Source organism: Ictalurus furcatus, chromosome 12, assembly GCF_023375685.1.
Source record: "Ictalurus furcatus strain D&B chromosome 12, Billie_1.0, whole genome shotgun sequence".
NCBI classification, from domain to species: domain Eukaryota; kingdom Metazoa; phylum Chordata; class Actinopteri; order Siluriformes; family Ictaluridae; genus Ictalurus; species Ictalurus furcatus.
The window spans coordinates 23629902-23647345 of NC_071266.1; the positions used below are offsets into that span (position 1 = coordinate 23629902).

A 17444-nucleotide genomic window follows, 5' to 3' on the forward strand; every position below is an offset into this window, starting at 1 on the left:
TCAGGGTGGAGGGAATAATGAATAGCTTCAAATACCAGTCAATTTTGGCACAAAACTTTCTGCTAAAACACTTAACATGAAGAGGAATTTCACCTTTCAGCATGACAATGACCTGTTGATCAACAAAGGAACGGCTTTGTCAAAACAAGTTCAAGGTTTTGGAACGGTCCAGCCAGAGTCCAGACATAAATCCTATCAAATATCTGTGAGGTGACCTGAAGAGGGCTGTGTACAGGAGATGTCCAGCCAATCTGACAGAGTTAGAACGCTTTTGCAAGGACGAAAGTCAAGACGCGCCAAACTGATGATAAAATCTAAAGCTGCTTCAAATAAGTATTAGTTTAGGGGTGTGCACACTTCTGCAACCAGCTTATTGTACATTTTTTATATTTCATTCCCGCCCCCCTTAAATGATAACTATTGTTTACCACTTTAATTTATTCGCATTGAATGTAGAAAAGGTTCTGACATGACTGATCTCGGTTTCATTTTTTTTTACATCGCAAAAACCTGCCATTTTAACAGGGGTGTGTAGACTTTTTATATCCACTCTCTATATAGCTTGTACTTGTCATAATATACCTACAAGAGACAAACTACAAGCAATAATAGTATGAAGGCAATGTGACTGTCACAAAGCTCTTAACCCTCAACTGGTCCAGGGGCTCTGTATCATGGCTGACCCTGTGCTCTACACCCAACTTCTTCCCCAGAAGGAATATCAGAAAAAAAATATTTCCGTGTACTTGTTTGGGCAAAAAAAAAATCTTTAATGTTATTAGTATGTTGTTACTACTAAATATGCTAGTAAATATACGTGACTATGCATGAGTTTTTTTCCACCAAATTGATGCTTAAAAGTTTAAAAAAAAAACAAAAAAATTTAATTAAAAAAGGGCGCAAAGATCAAAAAAAGATCAATTCAAATCACAGAATGTCAGATAAATCATTACAATTCCAAGATCTCCATGTGTATATATATATACACACACACACACACACACAATATATCACTACAAAATGCCATCCTCTACAGTCAGGGCCTTTGTTTAATGTAATACAAATACTGAGTTCAGTGGAAGTTAATGAACTGCTCAACAACCTTTCACTAGAATATAATGTGAGGTGGATGGAGACTTCACTGGAAGAGAGTGGGATAATATGATGCGCTATGAAAGACTTCCCTGCAACTTACTTTGATTTAGAAGACGTTTTTACCAGATAGACGGTTTTAGACGAAGCTAATATGCTTCAGAACGTGAGATTTCAATGCCAGTTAACGGACCGTGGAAGTAGATTTCCGCATGATTTCACCACGAGTTTATTTAATCTAGACGGAGACTGTACTGAAAGGTAAGAGGACGTAAATGAGAAGATGTGATTGGACGTTAATATATGGTGATATTGAAGAAGAACAACAAGAAGAAGGCCAATTTCACCCTGTCTCTTTTGGTGTGTTTTGCTTTCCTTCTTTTAAAGCTGCAGTTTGTTGATGTGAACCTTTTGGAATTTCATGGTTTTCTGAATAAATTTGTCATAAAATGTGATCTGATCTTCATCTAAGTCAAGGCTATTGACAAATATAATGTGTCTAAAATAATAATGACAAAAAAAAAATTCTGATCCCTCATGTCTTTATTGAGAACAACCAAAAAAAACCTCATAGTGTTTGTGGAAAAATGATGTGAACCTTTGAGTTCATGACCTCAAAAAAGCTAATTGGAGTCTCGTTAAGAAAATGAGTTTGGAGGTGTGGGCTACAGCTACTTTGACTGATAAAAACCCCTCAAACTTTTGGAGTTTGCTCTGCACAAGAAGCACACGCTTATGTGAGCCATGCCTCGCCAAAAAGAGCTTTCAGAGGATCTACGATCAAGAATTGTTGATTTACATAAAGCTGGCAAGGGTCACAAAGTGATTTCAAAGACTTTAGAAATTCACCAGTCTACAGTTTGGCGAACATTCTACAAATGAAGACACTTTGGGACTGTTGCTACTCTACCAAGAAGTGGGCGCCCAGTCAAAATGACACCAAGAACACATCGAAGACTCATCAATGAGGTAAAGGAACAACCCCGAACGACAGCCGAAGATTTGAAGGCATCATTGGAACTGGCTAACATCTCTGTTCATGAGTCTACAACACGTAAAACACTGAACAAGCAGGGTATCTACGTCAGGACACCACGAAGGAAGCCACTGCTTACTGAAAAGAACATTGCTGCACGCCTGAAGTTTGAAAAAGAGCACACTGACACTCCACAGCGGTATTTGCAAAATGTTTTGTGGACTGATGAAACTAAGATTGAACTATTTGGAAAAACGACACAGCACTACATCTGGTGTAGAAAGGGCACGGCATATCATCATGAAAACATCATCCCATCCGTGAAGTATGGTGGAGGAAACATCATGATTTGGGCCTGCTTTGCTGCATCAGGGCCTGGCCAGCTTGCAATCATTGAGGGGAAGATGAATTCCCAAGTATATCAGACAATTCTTCAGGATAATGTGAGAATGTCTGTACGTCAGCTGAAACTGTGTAGAAGTTGGGTGATGCAACAGGACAACGACCCAAAACACCGGAGCAAGTCCACAACAGAATGGCTTCAGAAAAACAAAATCCTTTTGAAGTGGCCGAGTCAGAGCCCAGACCTCATCCCAGTAGCAATGCTATGGAATGACTTGAAGAGAGCCAGACACATGAGACGTCCAAAGAATATGACCGAGCTAAAGCAGTTCAGCCAGGAAGAATGGGCTAAAATTCCTCCTGAACCATGTGCAGGTCTGATCCACAGCTACAGGAAGCGCCTGGTTGAGGTTATTGCTGCCAAGGGTGGGTCAACCGGTTATTAATTCTAAGGGTTCACTTACTTTTTCCACTGCCATTTTGAATGTTGAATGAGTGTGTTCAATAAAGACCTGAAAGGTCAGAATTTATTTTGTGTTATTATTTTAGACACATTATATTTGTCAATACCCTTGACTTGGATGAAGATCCGATCACATTTTATAACAAATTTATTCAGAAATCCATGAAATTCTGAATTCTGGGGGGGGGGGGATTTAACGGTGTTTTTCAGGCTTCTGTTGAAAATTTTTTTTCAGACCCTGAAATTAGCTCTGCCGACAGCTGCTCAGCTCCGCCCCTTCTCCATAAAAGGGAATGTTTGATTCACCTCACAGGCACGAGAGAGCTTTAAAAAAAAAAAAAATCCAAACGGCTCCTTTAAATTTTAACAATAAACTTGGTTGTTGAAGTGAGTTCCCAAAAAGATTCTGAGTCTAAATGAGAAGAATTAGAAGAGCCCTTTCTTGTCTAGTGGCTTCTTGTGAAAGCTAAATGTGTTCCTTTTCTTCTTTTCTAATTACATAATCCCAGTGCCTAGATTAAACCCAACACCCAAGGGAGCATTAAGTATGCAAGACGCTCTGCGCTGAACTGTCATGCTTACGTGCTCAGTACTGATGCTTATTTTTATGCTCTGGCCGCCTTTTCTGGTCTCTCTTTCTCTCTCTGTCTCTCTCTCTGTCTGTCTCTGAGTTTTTTCGCACCATGTGCTTGATTCAAAATTTCTGCTCTCTCTCTACCACCAATACGGATCGACAACTTTGATGTCATCGTTCTGCACTTCAGCTTCCCATCAGATTTTCCGTCCAATCAAATGCTCTCTAGAAACTGAAGTGTCCCTCCTCCCACATTCTAAAAATCCCCTTTGCCGAAGTTGCCGATGTTAAGCGAGAGAACTCGTATTGGCAAACATGGTCATAAACGTGTCTTTGGCTGTTCGAGCAAATGTGTGTTTTATTCAGTTTTCCAACTGTCAGTGGGTTAAGAAGGAAATGGCTCGAATTCATTCATTAGTACGGGTAAGTACGGCTTAGCCCAGGCTGTGAGGTAAACTAAACGCTATGAGCTATTTAAAAAGGGACCACCCTTTATTTATGTCCCGCCCCTGACTTCCTGTTTCAGTGGAAATGACGGCTGTACAGCTCCTGAAGCCTCCGCGTCAGTGGTACAAACCAGAGACACCGGATAAGACTTGGCTCTTGTTGAGTAACCTTAAGCAAGTCACCTGGTAGCACGGTACGGTAATGTAGGTATTTTTAAACTGCTGAAAGCCTCTGTAGTCTCTGTAGCATAAAGCATTTACAGCTTTCTGTTTTGAGTATACCTGTGTTACCGTACCACGTCACCATGTAAAGGAGAGAAATTTGGTTTATTTCATGAGCTCGTGAAGTCTAATCATGTCTCTTTGTCTTTTTATCTCTCTCCATCTGTTACACTGTCCTTCTCTTTCTCTCCAACATTATACTGTATGTCTCTTTATTTTTCTCCACATCTCTCACATAATTGTGATAATGATCTCTCTCTCTCTCTCTCTCTCGCTGTCTCGCTCTAGCGTACGTGGTGTTTCAGCTGGGAAGAACTTGTAGCTCCATCCATCTTCATTGGTCTCTCTCTCTCTCTCTCGTTCTCTCTCTCTCTCTTTCTCTTTCTCTCTCTCTCTCGCTCTAGCGTACGTGGTGTTTCAGCTGGGAAGAACTTGTAGCTCCATCCATCTTCATTGGTCTCTCTCTCTTTCTCTCATTCTCTCTCTCTCTCTCTCTCTCTCTCTCTCGCTCTAGCGTACGTGGTGTTTCAGCTGGAAAGAACTTGTAGCTCCATCCATCTTCATTGGTCTCTCTCTCTCTCTCTCTCTCTCTCTCTCTCGTGTACGTGGTGTTTCAGCTGGGAAGAACTTGTAGCTCCATCCATCTTCATTGGTCTCTCTCTCTTGCTCTCTCTCTGTCTTTCTCTCTCTCTCTCTCTCTCTCTCTCTCTCTCTAGTGTACGTGGTGTTTCAGCTGGAAAGAACTTGTAGCTCCATCCATCTTCATTGGTCTCTCTCTCTTGCTCTCTCTCTGTCTTTCTCTCTCTCTCTCTTTCTCTCTCTCTAGTGTACGTGGTGTTTCAGCTGGAAAGAACTTGTAGCTCCATCCATCTTCATTGGTCTCTCTCTCTTGCTCTCTCTCTGTCTTTCTCTCTCTCTCTCTCTCTCTAGTGTACGTGGTGTTTCAGCTGGAAAGAACTTGTAGCTCCATCCATCTTCATTGGTCTCTCTCTCTTGCTCTCTCTCTGTCTTTCTCTCTCTCTCTCTCTCTCTCTCTCTCTCTCTCTCTCTCTCGTGTATGTGGTGTTTCAGCTGGGAAGAACTTGTAGCTCCATTCACCTTCATTGGTCTCTCTCTCTCTCTCTCTCTCTGCTGCATGTGTGTGTTCATCATGCTGCCAGCTCACTCGGGCTCTTCATCGTCACTTCACTATTAACACGCAGGAACATGAACAAGCTCCACTGTCAACACTCATACAGGCTGATAGTACAGAGACACCTCCAACACAACAGGGTGTGTGTGTGTGTGTGTGTGTGTGTGTGTGTGTGTGCGCGCATGATAAACCGCTAGGTTTCTATAGGCATCCAGGGTGCAATTGATCTTGGCAGTCAGAGCTGAAAACACTCACACTTCCTCATGCTTAACCAGTAGAACATGCTGTAAATACATTACATTGTCCAGTAACACCTATACAAAAACAGCTAAAGCGCTGAGTGTGTGTGTGTGTGTGTGTGTGTGTGTGTGTGTGTGTATACCAACACTGCATTATTCTTGCCATTTACCATGACTCAGACCAGCTGAGAGACGACCGAAACACACCTGCTGAGAGCTGAGTGCTCAGGCCTGGTATTCTGCATCACTCGGCTCTCACTCTCTCCGTGTGTGTGTGTGTGTGTGTGTGTGTGTGTGTGTGTGTGTCAGTGATCACAGATCGTAATGTTTGTGTAGAAGCAGTATGAATTAGTAGTTCGTACTCTCAAGCACTGGTAAAGAACTGGTTCATGTAGCAGAATGTGTCTCTCTCTATCTGTGTGTGTGTGTGTGTGTGTGTGTGTGTGTAGGGAATTGTTAACAGGAAGAGCAAAACTCACACTCTGACAGGCACAAAGAACCGAAATCCAGCCTGCTGGTGCCGTCCTTCTGTTCAGAGAGTTAGCCGAGCCTCACTGGCTCCTTCTTAGCAAATCTGCTGTACTACTGTATTGTAGTATTACACTAGCTAATAATAATACTAACATTAAAGAATGAATCATTTATCAATCATTGCTAAATAATCAATCATTTATACAGTCTCTTTATTTTTTTTTTTTACGTATTACTTTACCAAGAATGTAAGCATTACTATGCAAATGACATCTTATTTTGTATTTGAAAATACATGTATGCGTAACACTGTTCATCTCTGTGTGTGTATGGAAGCAAGCAGTGACAGAGGAACTGGACCACACTGATCATTTGTTGCAAAAATCTGTCTCCGTTAACCTTTAAATGTGCCATATTCCATTTAACATAATTCTCCTACTTCCTTCTGGGTTTTCATATGCACAAGTTCAGAATTCACATAAAAACAGTTGGACAACACAAAGAAGTAATGAAACAGGCAATTATTTTTTATCCGTTTCTAGTTTTATTCTAGTTACAATCAATCCCACCTCACGCCCAATGTCCCGGGAATAGGCTCCAGATCTACCACATTAGGACTGATGGGCACAGAGGCCACACCTCCTCCATTAGGATTGATGGGCATAGAGGCCACACCTCCTACATTATGACTGATGGGTACAGAGGCCACACCTCCTTCATTGTGGGCACATAGGTCACACCTCCTTCATTAGAATTGGCAGGTACAGAAGCCACACCTCCTTCATTAGAATTGGCAGGTACAGAGACCACACCTCCTTCATTGGGATTAATAGATACAGAGGTCACGCCTCCTTCATTAGAATTGGCAGGTACAGAGACCACACCTCCTTCATTAGAATTGGTAGGTACAGAGACCACACCTCCTTCATTAGAATTGGTAGGTACAGAGGCCATGCCTCTTTCATTAGAATTGGTAGGTACAGAGGCCACGCCTCTTTCATTAGAATTGGCAGGTACAGAGGCCACACTTCCTTCATTAGAATTGGCAGGTACAGAGACCACACCTCCTTCATTAGAATTGGCAGGTACAGAGACCACACCTCCTTCATGAGAATTGGCAGGTGCAGAGACCACACCTCCTTCATGAGAATTGGTAGGTACAGAGACCACACCTCCTTCATGAGAATTGGCAGGTGCAGAGACCACACCTCCTTCATGAGAATTGGTAGGTGCAGAGACCACACCTCCTTCATGAGAACTGGCAGGTGCAGAGACCACACCTCCTTCATTGGGACTAATAGATACAGAGGTCACGCCTCATTCATTAGGATTAATAGATACAGAGGTCACGCCTCGTTCGTTAAGAATGATAGGTACAGAGGCCACGCCTCCTTCTTTGGGACTGATGAGTACAGAAGCCAATGAGATACCTCTATCCTACGAATAGTTTTTGGTAAATAATACAAATAATTATAAATAATTAATGCAACCATAATTTCGCTATGGTTATTTCCTTTCAGAATAAAGTGTTAATCCACAGTCTAAAGTGAGATGATAGTTAAGTGATGCTAAACCGCGTACAGAGCTTATCACGATGAGGCATGAGAAATATTACATCTAAGAGCCTTGAGTCATTCTATTCAGGTTCTTTCGCTCTTATCTTCTATCGGCCCAGAATCAGACGGCCCAGCGGCGAGCAGAGGTCCACATTAAGGAGTGTTTTTGTGGGTGTGTGTGTGCGAGGGGTTGGGGGAACTGGGTTAACAGGACAGTGATGAACGGCCTGGATCATTCTGTCCTGTAAATAATGATCACACATTGACCTCCCCTGGATTTAGGCTCCTCCACTAGGGAACATGAGGCAAGTGCGAGGAAACTTTATTTTATGCAATTTCAGATAATATAACAGTTTTTTCTTTTCCTATGTTCAATTTGCAGTTAATACAATTTGAATAGAAGCCACATTTGAAAGGAAACTCATCACAAAGTCAAATTAAATTGGTCAGAGTTAATGGTAATAACTGAAATAAATCTGAATGACTGTGTTCCAGTCTTTCAGCTGGCGCTCTTTTACATTTAAATTTATTCTCTTTATGGACTATGGTTCATGTTTAAGGGCTGTATACTGGCAATCAGGCAGTCATGAGACATGAAGCAACATCCTTCTTGATATCTTAATATTCCACTATTACTTACAGTAATTAGTAGCTGGGACGTTTTCTGCCTCCCAATTTTCCCGTTTCCCTTTTCTTTGAATACATTGTTCTTTTAGACAAAATGTGTTGCTGCTACTTTGTGTTACAAATCTAAAATATATTGGTTTACAAACCTGCACAGTCGTGGTGCGTATGTTCTCTGTGCTGTGCTTCATGGATATGGTGATAAACAAGAAAGAGGTTTTAAATGTGAACATCATATGTGTTCAAAGGTTTCTGGACACTTCAACAAAGCATTTAAATAATTATGTAGAACATTTTATAAAAGATGACTTTTCTCCACTATATATATATATATATATATATATATATATATATAATATATACATATATATATATTGAGGTAATTTTGGCATTTTTCAGGAAAGATAATATAGGTTTAATCAAATTAACAAATATTAGTAATTTTTAACGTAATTTTTAAAGTGATTAGTAACGTTTTTTTTTTGTTTTTTTTTGTGATTGTTGCGGCCATAAATGTTTAATTTTGCTGCATCTATTCTTTATAATTTGCGATGCAACTTTGACTTTTTTGTGCTTTTTTTGCGGAAAACTATTTGAATTGGCAAAACTGCAATTGCACGGAATTGTTTTGCACGGTCCTTCACAGTGATCTGTTGGTAAATGAGACCTCTTGTCTGTACTCATGTCCGACACATGAGGGCTTTGACTGAGTGATGACGTTACATGACGCGTCTCGGCCCGAGTCTGCGGGAAATCTGCAGTAATTTTGAAAAATTGCAAGCGCCTGCGAATATTGTGAAGTTGGTCAATGGTCTGCACTTATATAGCGCTTTTTTTTTAACCTTAGCGGTCCTGCAAAGCGCTTTACACTGTGTCTCATTCACCCATTCACACACACACACACACTCACACACCAATGATAGCAGAGCTGCCATGCAAGGTGCTAGCTTGCCATCGGGAGCAACTTGGGATTCAGTGTCTCGCCCAAGGACACTTCGGCATGTGGAGTCACGTGGGCCGGGAATCGAACCGCCAGCCCTACGATTAGCGGACAGCCCGCTCTACCACCTGAGCCACAGCCGCCCACAATTTGGCTTGATTTTTGCATCGATCTCAAAATTAATCACAAAATCCTAGAGGGACTGATTAGTATTAGTTGCAATTCATTAAACTGTTAAAGTGAAAAACATTTATCCTATTTATTGGTCATTTCCAGCCATTATTTTAGACATGATGGAAATATAAATGACTCAACACTTGGTTCAGCACTTAAATGTAAACACTGCTGTCTTAAATCACTGCTTAAATAACTGTAATTGCCTGCTTTAATCTTCTCGAGTGTCTCGTGCACGCGGTTCACTCTGATTGGTCGGAATTGGTGAAAAGTGCACAGGCTGCATCTCCATCTCTCTGTGTTCATCAGTTAGAGGTGTGAGTTATAGCAGTGCATAAGGCCTTGACATGCTCCTTTGATCATCTTCTCACGTTCTCTCTCTCCTTCACTTACAGCTAGTCGGACCACACACGTGGACACAGGCCCCGAACCAACTCGTTGCTATGATAAAACGTGCTAGTTTCATTCGATTTTCATTTCAAAGGCACATAAGCGAGGCGCCGACTCGTGCTTATGATTATTATCAGTCAGCGAGGCAGAGTGATTTATTTCCAACGCGGCGGTCCAAGGCGCCAGACCTAAAAGCACTTCAGCTCAGACTTCAGATCAAAGCAGCGTACCCACACACACACACACACACACACAGACGTAAGGTAAGAGGTTGTGTGACAACCTCTTCACTCCTACTCCTACTGCATCAATCTATACCCACTCTTTTTATCACTCTTACTATCCACCTCGCCGGGTTGATAAGCGTCTCTATTAAAATAGAGAGAGAGCGTTAAAAGAAGACGGTACAGAAAGAAGATTGATTTCACTTAAGACACAATAAAAGGTGGGACATAGTTTAACCTCTAACTAAATGATACCGCTGGCAATAAAATCGCATTTTCGGCTGCAAAGGAGTGGAGTGTTACTGAAAGTTTTATTCACCTGTCCAATAAATAAATAAATGACAATTTAGCTTAAAGATTTTGCTTAGTGGATGCATTTAACTGCGAATTAAATGATTTAAAATCAATATCCAGGCTCGAATGAATGGTTTCTTTGGTAAGCAGCCATGTAATAATGTACAGCGAGCTTGTTATTATTGTAAATTAGACCACAGCACTGACTATGGAGTATTTTAAATCTGATTGGTCAGAAAGTGCTGACAGTAGTGCAGCTGCTAGAGAATCGCAGGTTTATATGAAGTGCTCGTTCCAATACGTTATCTTTTCAAAATTCAAACAAAAAAAAAACATTTGAACAGAGAAGACCGTATAATTGTTTATATGGTGAAGCTTTCTGTAAGGACATTCACGGAAGGAGTCTCCAGTGTCAGTGCTTTGTCAGTGTCGGTAAGTTTTCCGACGTGGGAACGTTTTCAGGAGCCGAGACGTTTTACACTTTCTGGTTGCTCAGTAACACGAGTTTGTCTTATTGACTATTAGAGAGAGTAAAAACAGAGGCCGGTGAGGGAATGTTCCCATGTTGTGTGGATGTCGTGTAACGTTAAATTAAGGACGACTGTACACCTGATGCAAAGCAGAGCTTTGGATTGTCCTGCCAGGGTTTGTTTTAAATGAATGACTGGCTGAGTCAACGTTATCCCATTTACTACATGGCTGCTTAGCAAAGAAATAAATTTGGCCCAGAATATTGAGCTTAAATTATTATTACTACTAGTAACATACTTCTGCTAAGCAAAATAGCAACAAAATAGCGACAAGGCGAATAAAACTATTCATATTAGGGCTTTCATCGAGCTGTTAACAGACCAGGTTTATTCCGACATAATAGACCTCCAAATGATTTGCTTGGCCAATCAGAATAGAGCAGATAAATCATTCAATACAGTGGATGGGATGAAGGATGGGTTCGTTTTGGAGTCTGGCTCCTCTCAAGGTTCATTCCTAATGTTTTTCCTCACCACTGTCACCTCTGGTTTTCTCATTAAGGATCTCAGACTTCTGAGTTCAACATCTGGATTTCTGTAAAGCTGCTTCGTGGCCATGTCTACTGTTAAAAGGGCTGTACAAATAAGATTGAATGGAATCAGTATCGAAATGGGGGTAATCTCAGCATCACATGCTCCACCCACAGTCCACTGCTTACAAACCAAAGTTAAGAATCTTATGCAAAATATATCTATAATGCAAAAGCAAATTCTTCATAGAAAATCGTATCATACCGTAATCATACCGTCATCCGACTGGGAAAACCTTCACTGTATCATGTCTGTAAAATTTTGTTTGAAACCAGCAGAGGGCGTCAGTAAAATGGCCCCCTTCTCATGGAAGTAGGCGGTTCTTGGTTATGTTTTATGTTCGAAAAAGTACCAGACTCCAGAGAAAGCTAGACGTCAAGCTTGCGAAACGAAACTAGAAGTCATATTAATAACTTGGTGCCTTCTGACGAGAACAGATGTCATAAACCTCTCATCAGTCCCTCCAGGATTTTCCCATTTCACGATCGCAGAAATTAACGCGAAATCGAGCAATATTCAGGGGCGCTTGCAATTTTTCTAAATTACCGCAGATTTGGGCCAAGACACATTCAGCCCAACAGGAGTACAGCAAACTACAAACATCACGGCGAAATACAATTGCGATTTCACCAATCTGAGTAGTTCTCCACAAAAAAAACAAGCACATAAAACGAAAATAAAGCCACAGCAAAATCAAGTGTTTTTGGCCTGAACAATTAAAAAAACAACAACTGGAAAATCCTGTACTAATCTGCAGCATTTCTCCTGTTTTCTTTTGATCTTTTCTCACAAACTTCCGGCTTTTGCTTGAACCCAGTAGTCTGAGTGCAATATTAAGAACTGTGTTTATTTCGTCAGTTAACGAAAAACTAATCCAACAAGACGCCTTCTTCCTTCTGTAAGTTAAAACAAAAAAAGTTTGTTCTTATTGAGAGAAAACTGTATTACGCATAAAGGAGCGTACTGAATTCGTATCAAATGATATTTCAAATAGATTATTTTTTTCCCCCTCAAAGATTATGTATCACCTGTGTAAAGTGTATTACTTTTTGATAGGTTGTGACGTTAAAACCATTTCTCATAAGTAATGCACTGAGGATGCGTTGGATCCCAAATCATCAGATCAGCAAACTTTCCTAACTAAAAACCATTACGAAAAAATTTTATGAAAATGACCATGAAGAGAACTGTAATTACTGTAATTAGTCCTGCTATTAATATTAACGGCAGCCAATGGGCAAGTCGTGCTCCCAACCTAAATGATCGAAGACTACTTAGTGCATGCTAAATGTCTAACACAGAACTGCTGAAGTAAAGCTCTTGTCATGAGTCACCCCATTAAACCTTCAGCCACCTTTAACCCAACATTATCTCATAAGCGGAGAACAGTGAGAGGGCTGCGATCTGAATCGTGAATTAATTTCCTCATATGAAAACTGCCGATAAAGAATCTCACAAGCAGCAACCTCTACAGAATAACCTCGTTTCCTGAAGAGAATTGCTGCACAAATATAACACCTACTACATCAACGAGCGGCGCTCGAATGACCTGAATGACCATAAATACAGCAGGCACTTGTGACTCTAACTTCTAACTGTTAGAGTCACATATACAGTTGTGCCCAAAAGTTTGCGTACCCCTTGCAGAATCTGCTAAATCTTAATACTGTTAACAAAATAAGAGGGCAGGACTAAATGTAAAAAAAAAAAAAAAAAGATCTTTAAACAAAATATTAACAATTGACACCGATCATCCCGTTGAAAAGTTTACACCCCCCCGGCTCTTAGTGTATCGTGTTGCCTTCTTGAGCATCAGTGAACGTTTGCGCCTTTTGTAATCGTCGTGTATGAGTCCCTCAGTCGTCCTCAGTGTGAAAAGACGGATCTGAACATCATATAGTCGCTGTTGGAAAGGAGTTAAATATGTCGAAGATGCTGGAAAAGCAAAGGACCTGGAGGATTTTTCTGAAGAACAGTGGGCAGTTTAACTGCTCGGGACAAACAAGGGGCTCGTGAAGAACTCTCACAAAACATAAAAATAACCGTGGATAATCCAGGTAACGACACACGGTATTAATAATCGAGGGTGTGTAAACTTTTGAGTAGGTTGGGTAATTTTTTATAAATTCAGCTATTATCTTGTCTTGTGGACTATATGTAAACATCTGTTATGTGAAATAGATTCTTCAGGACAGAACTAAATAAATAACAACGTGGGATTTTTATGATCGTTCTTATTTTGTTAACAGTATTAAGATTTAGCAGATTCTGCAAGGGGTACGCAAACTTTTGGGCACAACTGTATGTATAAATACAATGTGGAAGAAGGTCATAAGATGAGTTGTGTGTTAATTAGCGATCGGGTGGATGATAGGATCAGGGACTGCTGGAATAAACGTACTAGCCTCAAGACATTTTTTTTGCATCCATGTCAGATTATTTGCTGTTAAAAATGTCCCCGGATTTTCGCGCCACCAAGAATGCTATGAAGAAGCGACAATGAGGCTGATTTCTCTCTAGCCCAGACTATAGATTCACGCAGCTTCTAATTAACACTTGGTTTCTGTAACATTTTATACAGAAACAAGTGACACAACGTACTGTTTTCCATCATAAAGGTATTTCAGGAATTTGGAAGCTACTTTGTTTCCTGTAAGGATCAGTGACATGGTCAATGACATCATTTAATGAATACACAACCTATATCGCATTAATCTAAATATCCCTGTTATGCGAATACATTTTCACTGCATCAAAATAAAATTCATTTTAGCAGCCACTGAATATTAACAAGGCCAATTTAGTCAAACAGTCATTTAAATAAAATCATTTAGCATTATTTTATGCTGGAAACCTTCAAAGCTTTACAATTATTTAACTCAATAAAAAAAACGCATTTGTCGATCAATAAAGATTTATCAGTTGTTACAGGGCATGACCAACAACAAAAAACTTTTATTTTGGCATACTTATAAGAAAAACTGGGTCAGGGATTGCATCCAAGTAGACCTCAAGTGGCCTTAATGATGCAATGACAAGGTCAGTAGCAAATATACTGTACCTTTTTACAAATATTGAAAAAATTGTCATTTTTGACCCATGGTTTGGTCAGTTCAGTTTACCAAGTCATGTGGTAAGAACCCAAGAAAACCACTAAAATGTGTTGTGTCATAATAACGTGATTTCAAGCACAAAGATTTACATGGGTGTCCAGCTGTGTCATTTGAAAAGAGCCTGAAAAGTCAGATGGCACGACCACCGAGTCAAATAGTGCAACCAGAGAAAACATGTATTCGAACATTCATTTTAATGGAACACTGTAAACTCATTGGAAATGCAATGTAAAGACTAAAAAGTATACTTTATAAACATTCTCTTTCAGTTAACAGCTTTAGTTTTGTTTTGTTTTTCATTAATATGTGGTTGCACCACCTGACAAGTTCTAGTTTGTGATGTGATTTCTCCCCCCTCCCCCTCCCCACATGATTCCTTTATTTTTTTGCTTTCATTTTGATCATGTGATTTACTCACAGGATTCAGTTATCGTGTAGACAATTTTTCACGTGTTGCGCACAAGTGATCACATCTTACTCAACATGACGTCACACGGAGTTTACTTTCGTGTCAATCTCGCTGCATAACATGACGAAATGCACCTTTGAGTGATCTGACTGCATATTATTCGCTTAATCGCATGTGGAAAAACCTGCGATCACGTATGAAATGCATGCGATTTTCCCAGTGGCGGTAGTTTTACCCTCGGTCGTGGTCTTTATTAGATTCAGCGTTCATTTGGACGCTTTCAGGAAACAGATGGTGGCTCAAACAGGGGAGGGCGTGAAAGGAAATGGCGAGCAAATCAAGCAGCATTTACACACCATCCCTTCATCACCTGGTGACCATTACACTACACTGTCTAATCTAAAGGTCTATAGCATCCACAACACGGTGTGTAAACTTACCAGCAGTGATGGGAGAGAATCAAGAAGATAATCAGTCAACAGAAATGGAGCATCTAAATCAACTCCAGTTAAACAGTGTGTTGAAATGACGATGACGCTGTTAGACAAACTAAGAGACTCGGTCTGTTTATCAACACTGACAGCCGAGACCTCATGCTGCGTCGCTTCTTTATTTATGAAGGAAATTCTCTATTTAAGCATCTTTTTTTTTTTTTTTTTTTTTACTTTTTCTTCTTCTTCTTAGGAATTTAGGAAATAAGCTGTGCCAATATATAATATAAACAAAAGTCCATATATAATATAAACAAAAGTCCATATATAATATAAACAAAATGTTAAGGCTAATAGCTTTGTAAATACTTGGATCAGTTTTAGAAGAACGCATTACACAGTTTTAAAATTAAGACCTAAAATGTTTAAATAATAATAATAATAATAATAATAATAATAATAAAATGTTTGCAGTATTTGTGACTAGGTGCATTGAACACACACAGCATGTGTTAACTCAGGATTGTAGGATTTTGCAGTGCATGTTTATCTTATGCATATGCATGTGCACATGCATGCAATATGCATAACGTGTGTGTGTGTGTGTGTGTGTGTGTGTGTGTGTGTGCTACATCTGAATGCAAATGAACGCGCAGAAGAACAGAAGGAAAAAATGAAATCACATGCGGAGAGGATCTGTGGAAAAACACAACAGTGCCAAAGTACTGTATAGCCTTGCAAGTATTGTGCATTGCATATTGTGCATCACTGACAAGCATGAACAAACCGGAATGCACAAGAGATTTGGGTTGTTGTTGTTGTTTTTTATTCTTATTTTAAATATTTATAGATTTTAATATTGTGTTTCTCAGTGCTGCAGAGTGCATTGCATATTTATACACATGCTCAGATACTGCCCCTGAGCCATGAGTATCAACACACAGACAAAAAAAAAAAAAATTTTACACTCAACATAACAATTTGTTTAATAATGATTTCAACGCAAAACAAACAAACAAACAAACAAACAAACAAAAAAAACAACCGCATATTATTTGTGCAAGTGAAGCAGAGGAGCGCGCGCTCACCGGTGAAAAGCAGGCTGCAGCTCAGGCACCGGATCTTTACGTCAGATGAAGCTGTGCGTCCGGCTCGTGGCTGTCAGGGTCATTATTTAGAGTTTTTCCTTGCTGTGTGCCTGGGTTTGGATGCTGCCGTGTGGCTGAGACGCGCCGGGTTGCAGCCGCAGAACCAGAGAGAGAGAGAGAGAGAGAGAGAGAGAGAGAGAGAGAGAGAGAGTGAGTGCTGCTGAAGGGAGGAGCGCACTGGGATACGCAGGGTGAGAAGGAACAAAATTTTGCTTACGTCATCCATCCCCTAAATATCAAATGCAAATAAAAACAGATTTTACTGAAAGAGAGAAAGTTTCTATAAAGACATAAGTGTGAAAAGTCATTGGTCCACTCGTCTTCAGTAAGCACCGTATCCCGGTCAGGGTCGCGGTGGATCCCGGAGCCGATCCCGGGAGCCGATCCTGGGAACACTGGGAACACTGGGAACACTGAGCATAAGGCAGGAATACACCCTAAACGGGATGCCAGTCAAGTCAGGGCTCAATTCACACACTCATTCATAGCCAGGGGCTATTAAGAATATAGCCTACAGTAGGCAGTCCACCTACAGGCATGCTTTTGGGAGGAAGCTGGGAGGAAACCAGAGAACCTGGAAGAAAGGACAGTAAGACGAGGTCAGGATCGAGTCTGGGGAGGTGAGACAGCAACGTTCCATTCTGCAGCACTGCATTAGGTAATGACAAACCTATGATTTACACTATATTGTTTTTAATCTATGATTAATTCGGCTACAAAATCAGAGCGCATAAATATACATTTGAATTTTTCACCTGATACATAAATACATATTTTTTCTAACTACTACATTTGTACAGAGCAAAAAAAGTGAAAAAGTATTTGCCCCATCCTGATTTTTGTTGTTGTTGTTTTGGTGTATATCTAATACTAAAAGGTTTTAGATCTTCAAACAGAATACAACATAAAACAAAGGCAACCTGAGTAAACACAGAGTAAAATACAGTTGTTGTTTTTTTAAATTATTATTATTATTATTGAAGCAAAGAAAAAAGTTATCCAACACCTATCACCCATGTGAAAAAAATAATAACTCAGAGAAAACATGATACAGTGCCCTAGAGGGTTCCTCTACATGTGTGGAAACATGATGCAGTGCCCAATAGGGTCCCCTATCATGCAG

General features: G+C 40.1%; 1 protein-coding gene across 1 annotated transcript in view; it reads right to left on the reverse strand.

Moving 5' to 3' along the window:
- Positions 1-16415, reverse strand: part of rims3 (regulating synaptic membrane exocytosis 3) — a 61576-nt gene extending 45161 nt beyond the window's left edge. Inside the window, exon 1 of the mRNA XM_053637957.1 lies at positions 16262-16415. The gene's annotated coding sequence lies outside the window, so the exon portion shown is untranslated. The remainder of the gene's footprint in view (positions 1-16261) is intronic.
- Between the last annotated feature and the right edge of the window lie 1029 nt (positions 16416-17444).